Raw genomic sequence first — 6,889 nt, forward strand, 5'->3', positions numbered from 1 at the left:
CCAATATAGCGGCCTTTAAATACTCAATTATGTCAATTATTGAAGAATATCTATTAAGATTAATAGCTCCATTTAATTTTATTGTGCAATCTTTTTTTTAGAAAATTTTTCGAGACGAACTCGGGGTCGAAATTTCAAGATTCGAAACGGCAGATCCAACATGGCGGCTCCAAGCGACTAATTGTGTTAGTCCATTACAGATCGATATGTTCATGTTTTGCAAGCTGCTGCTGATGAATCCAATCAAAATTCTAAAATGACAAAATCTAAAATGGCGGGGGCAATATGGCGGCTTCTAATGACCAACGGTTCCATTAGGGATACTCTCACCTCCACTATTAACGGGTGAAATGTGTTGAAGGAAACTGTTTCTTTGTCAAATAGCTTTGGTGGAAACCTCAGATTTGATACGTATCCATAATGGAATATCAAAGTTGGCTACTTGAAGCCGTCATATTAAATCCGCTATTTTTAATTTTGGAATTTTGGTCCTGGATTCGTCACCAGCGACCCAAAAGACTTTATAGATAAGCTCCCATGCAAAGTACGAAATTATACGCTCTCACCAGTTCTGGCACGAAACATTGAATTCGAGTCCACCAGGGAACTGGTTAAATTTAAGATGATGATACAACTTATTACTTTATTCTTGGGAAATAACGTTGCTATGTAACGTCGATACTGTCGGATAACCGTCGTTATCGCCAAGAGAGCTCGCAAAAGTTCAGTCTGCTCGAAAAGTTCCAAAGAGACAAGAAGAGAGTTTAGAGACCGGGATGTACACGTGGTATATGTGGTAAAATTTCATTATTAAGAGAACAATGATTCCAATAGATGTTTTGACGCGGTTCAATATTGGATATAATGTATAATGTAAGTCAGTAGAATTCAGTACTGTGTTTCTAGTATAGTGGAATTCCTCGCGGCGATTGACAAGACTTCAGAAAGTTGACCCTGACGCCAATCCAGCCAGGTTCACACACACACACACATACACACACGTATGCAAAACTTTGCAACCCTGTTTGCTTGACATCTTGAGTGGCACGTTGAATGCAAGTATAAGTTTCCTCAGACCCGACAAATCTGATGCGTCATATTAATGACATTTTATCGTTCCTATACAATTGTTCTCGAAATTTTTAGCAAAATTATTCCTAATCGGGTAAGTAAAACCGTGACTCACTGGCAAGCGAGAAAACTCCTGCGAAGACTCACGTATCATCAAGATACGGCTGTGCATCTTGAGAAATAGATCTGTGATTAATTTATACTTTTCATGATAGGAGCAAGCACAATCAAGCGGCTGGTTCAGGTAAGAGTAGATTTTTGTAATCTTGAAGTAATATTCTCCGAAATGGGTTTTCAGGATTTATCACCGTTTGCTAGATACGTCCGCTAGTAATTTCCGACCCAAGTGTATAAAAATGCGATAAAACGAAACTATTTCTATTTTCTTATACAATCACCCCCTTAATTTCAAAACATTTTTTAAAACAATGAATTCATTTTTCTGCACCGCTAAAATATTCGAAAATTTAGTCTCTAAGATCGTCTCGAATATTTTGGAGATTATCACTGGTAATCACGCAAATCGGATTTCAGTTTAAAAATAATCATTAGCGGCTAAGTCGAGTGACTTTCGATTTTCAAAAGTAAAGTCCGATTTGGAAAAAATCAATATGCGAGGTCACGTGGTTAGGTGACTCGTCATTTCTTTATTTGAAGCTGTCAAACACCTCTGAACCTCCAACACATACGCAATGAGTTTAAGGAACATTTCCTGTAGAATAAGCAGTTTTCCATCGTGAGTTTTCCCTCTCTCAACATTCACGTTTTACGTACCGTATCTGCCGTAGTCAGTCCGCTTGAACGGCAAGTCTACTTTTACTTCATATGCATTACTTTTACCATCCACCTTATTACCAATTCCACGTTATGCCGCGAAGCTCGCACACACAATGCACACATACGCCGAGAAATGTATTAAGTGTACAAATGAATAATCCAATTTTTTCAGCTACATTCAAGGTTTATTTTAAAAGAAAGTAAATTAAATTTTTCAATCAAAGTATTCGCCGTTGCTTTCTATAACTTTAAGCCAGCTTTCAGGCAGCTGATGAATTCCATTTCGAAAAAATGTTACGTCTTTGGACACGATAAAGTCGTCAAGCCATTTTCGGATCTCATCCACCGATTGGAAGTGCATATCGAACAAGGCGTGTTGCATCGACCGGAACAAGTGATAATCGGATGGAGCAATGTCTGGTGAATACGCCGGCCGTGCTGCAAGACGTCCCAGCCAAGACTCATTATGGTGTCTTATGTATTGGAAGCAATGTGTGGCCTGGCGTTGTCATGCAACAATTTCACTGGACGTTCTCCTTTGCCAGTATACAGGCGTTTTCGTTCCAATTCTTGACTCAAGCAGATTAATTGACGTTGGTAGTCCGCAGTAACTGTTTCAGTTCCCGGTTCCAACAACTCATAATAAAGCACGCCCTTGATATCCCACCAAATGCAGAGAAGAACCTTCTTTCCGAAGCGATTGGATTTTGCGACCGATTTTGATGATTCGCCGGGATTTACCCATGACTTTTTGCGTTTCGGATTGTCATAGAGTATCCATTTCTCATCGCCCGTAACGATTTTCCACAAGAAAGCTGCTTTCGACGCTGCTTATTGAGAAGAGAAAGACACGCTGCCACTCGTTGATTTTTGTTGGTTTCAGTGAGTTCATGCGGTTAGGCACCCATTTTCCTTCTTTCTGGATCTTTCCCATCTCATGTAGGCGTTTGGAAATCGTTTGTTGCGTTACTCCCAACTGTTCTGCAAGCTCTTTTTGTGTTTGTGCCGAATTCTCAGTGAGCAGTTGTTCCAAATCATCATTATCGCACTTCGGAGGACCTCCAGGGCGTTGTTTGTCGATTAGACTGAAATTACCGCTTTTAAACCGCTTAAACCAAAATGCGCACACATCGTACGATACAACACCTTCGCCGAGAAAGGAACAAATCGATTCGCACGCTCTTGCAGCGCGTTTTTTCCTTATTGGAATTCGTAAAGAATGCAGTGTCGGATATGCACCTTATCTGTTGCCATTTTCGACTGTACTTAACTGAATATTTTTGAAGGTTATGTTGGGCCTTTCGTCAAACTATATGTTCTTTTTAATAGCTATCCCTGGTAGCATCTTAATGACGTCTCTAACGTCATTAAGACGTCATTAGTACGTCATTTGACGTCAGTCTGCTACCTGGGATATGTCAACATTGCATAATCACAAAAGAGCGGGAAAATCTATTCAATTTAAAATTGATTTCATAACTGTTTAAAATAATTTGGATTATTCATTTGTACACCTAATAATTAAATAAAAACCATTTCTATTCGTGTAATATCATATCCGCTAAATAAGCCGCTCCCGTTGTGTTCGACCGTGGATTGTACTATATCAAGCAACATGAATTACCTCTCTACTCTAATCTTCATATATCATTTTCGTTATTAAAAGATTTAAGTGGTATAAATGGAGCCTGCTGGTCCTTAATTTGATTTGCAGACCTGCTATTCGAGTTACTCGACCAGCTACTCGAGACTACAGTACGAGAGCAAGCACGTGGCTGTTGCGTATCTCTTCCAAGACGTGACCACCACAAAAGTCTCCCTTTCCTCTCCCCCCTCTCTCTCTCTCTCTCTCTCTCCCTCTCTCTCGTCTTTTATATGAAAAAACGTCTCGCGATAACTTTTCATTTTTTCATCTCGCTTTCAGCAAGAGAATAGTAAACGATGACTCCCTGATTATTATACGAGACAGTATCACCTCCACTCTTACCAGCTCCTAATCTTGCACTGCTCCTTGAAATGCAAAGGAGAAGTCTCGAATATCCACGACGTCCCATGGTTAAACGCTTAAAGGAACAATTTCACTTACTCATACTCACCTACCGCTCGCCACGCTCACCACTCGCATCAAGCATCGTCCTGCTGCCCTCGGTCCTCGGCACTTCATTTACGAACCTATCCCGGCTAAAGAGATTCAGTTCCTTGACCCAAGTATAAAGGACAGCCGAACGTGCGTCTACAACAGCGTAAATTGACACCTTCCGGCCATTGATGGCTGCAGAGCTGACAGTAAATTTGGCCAGCAAATGCGAAGGTACATTAGCTGCCTCGTTAGGTCCCTCTTTTGGGACGTTCGAAACGTAAGAACAACAACTACACAAATAAACAATATATCAACGATGCTCCCAACGCTTAAAAGCGCAGAATTTCCCTTTTAATTGACGTGCCGGCAGATTGCGGTGCGATGTCTTTTTGCTAAGTTATTTAACGTCGAAGCGAAGAGTGTCCTTTGACTTTGATCGCTCACAGAGAGCGAACAAATCGTTATACAACGTTCGTTAAAAAATTAATAGAAAGTTTAAAGCGCTCTCCCCCTCCCCTTCTTTTTCTCTCTCATTCCTTCTCTTTAAAATGCATCTATCGTATTTTCCTTATTATATATTTCGTACTATTACTTCTCTTGCTGACGTGTCGAACAATGTGAAGAGAAAAAGGACGTCTAACTAGTCGATGAGTTTCCATACTTTACTCACTGGATTAATCAAAAAGTTCACTTTGATGTTCGAGCGATATTTCATTTCATCGCATAGAACGAAAACAAATTATTCACGAACTAATCCACCTACGGTCCCGCGTTCTGACTTCGTTCAGCTTCCTTTGTGGTAAAAAAATGGCCAAAGCTGCTGAAGAAGATAAGAAATTAAGTGAAATTTCAAACTAATCCGATACTTGAAAATGTAACGCAAGTAGTCTAATCTACCGTTGAATTGCATTGCGATCTTAAATTCTCATTGGAGCTAGTGGCGACTCATGACGGAGTTTTTGGTACCAACATGCATATCGGAGGTTCCAGGAGATAATTGATAATTGAAATGATATTACCGACAATTTCCCATCATGCAAAATAAACATTTGGAAATTTAATATGATATTGATCTTACAATTTCCAATTGTTCGAATGTTTAGCAGGTGCGTGTGCAGTTTTATAATTAAATCATTTTGTGAAGCCGTATTATTAATTGCATTATTCAACTTTCTTATGGTACCACCAGATGGCGCCAGCGAATTCGTTCTGCAGGAGGATTCACACTTGGACAGAAAAGTAAAAAAGCAGCAGCCAATCACAAGTGGTGCTGATAGTCTGTCCTTCTCTTCTGTCTTTCTCCCTATAAGGAAGGATTCGTACCTTGGCAAAAACAGAAACCAATCAGAAGTCGCGCTGGTAGTCTATCTTTCTCTTGAAAGACGGAGACAGCCTACCAGTGCGAGTTGCTGTTTTTTTGCTTTTTACTTTTCTGCCCAGATGTGAATCCTCCCCAGGTATGCTTTATGAGAGATGTTTCTGCAGATTCGTAATCAATGATGTACGACAAAAAGCGTCTCTTAAAGTATCCCACTATATAGATTGCGCGCTTGGTTGTGGGTTGTGGTTGAGGTTACGGTTGGATGTTGAAAATCTACCAATCAGAGCGAGAGGCAGTTCGCCGGCTAGGTTGCGAGTTTTAATTTGGAACAAATCTATTTTTGACTCGTTTGTTGTAAAATCATTTAATGAGGTTGCGGAAAAAGATCACGGGTAGGTTGACTGTTTAACTTGTAGTATGATCGGCTAATTCATTACTATAAAGCCCGATCCAGAATAAATTGCAAACACCCAGTAGCAAGTTGCGAAGAGTGGCAACTATTAGTTACAAAGTGTTATTTTCGGTCGTAAGACAGTTGCAGTTGCTAAAAGAGGGTTTGCCCAACTTCTAACTTCTTGGCGACGGCAACCGGCAATCGCAACTGTCTCTTAAGGCTTGTCTACATTAGCTGTAAGAGTAAGGCTGTAAGGTTGCAAGGCACGAAATGAAATATTTTCATTCGCTGACAGCTTACTTTACAGCCTTACAGCCTTATTCTTACAGCTATTGTAGACGAGCCTTTACAATCGAAAATAACACTTTGTAACTAGTAGTTGCCATCCTTCGCAACTCGCAACTGGGTATTTGCAACTTATTCTGGACCGGGCTTTACACCCGTATTCATAGTCAGGCCTTATATTTAAGGCTTTCTGAAGTTTATCTTCAGATGGTCTCTAGCCAATAAAATAATTCGTGCAGTATCTAAAGATGGATATAAGGAGGTCTCAAATATAAGGCCTGACTATGAATACGGGTATAAGTTCTGGTCTACAATAGGTGATTTAAGCTTTAAGCTATAAGAAATTAACCAACAGCAGTCGATTATTTTCCTCACATTCAACTGTAATTGGTTAATTTCTTATAGCTTATAGCTTAAATCACTTATTGTAGACCAGGGCTTAGGCCGGGTCTACAATAGATGTAGCAGAGAGAAGAAGGAGAGAGGTCACGGGTCGCTTTTAGCCGAGCCCAGTATGAGGCACCCTCTGTATAACCGTGCACATGAACTACGATGCCAGTGTCCACAACTCTTTTCTGATTTCCCCCACCACACACGTACCATAGCCAGCTCAGTCTATCCCAGGGCGTGCAAACTCTTAAGCCAGCGGCACACGGTGCTTATTTTCGCGCTGGATTGCTTGCTGGATGAAAATATTGCGTTCTGATTGGTGCATTTCCATCCATCTTCGAAAATATACCAATCAGAACGCAGTATTTTCATCCAACAAGCAATCCAGCACGAAAACAAGCACCGTATGCCGCTGACTTAATTTGTGGCTGCCATATTGCTACAGTTGCGTTCGCTTTAATGCTTTTCAATAAGAAAAAAAAAGTGTTAGAAGAGGTGTTACAAGGAAGAAACACGAGAAGAAGCAGGTGCGAGAAGGAAAAACTTGGTAATTATCCAGTTTAGGGGCTCC

Source organism: Harpegnathos saltator, unplaced genomic scaffold (assembly GCF_003227715.2).
Source record: "Harpegnathos saltator strain DR-91 unplaced genomic scaffold, Hsal_v8.6 scaffold182, whole genome shotgun sequence".
Classification (NCBI taxonomy): Eukaryota; Metazoa; Arthropoda; class Insecta; order Hymenoptera; family Formicidae; genus Harpegnathos; species Harpegnathos saltator.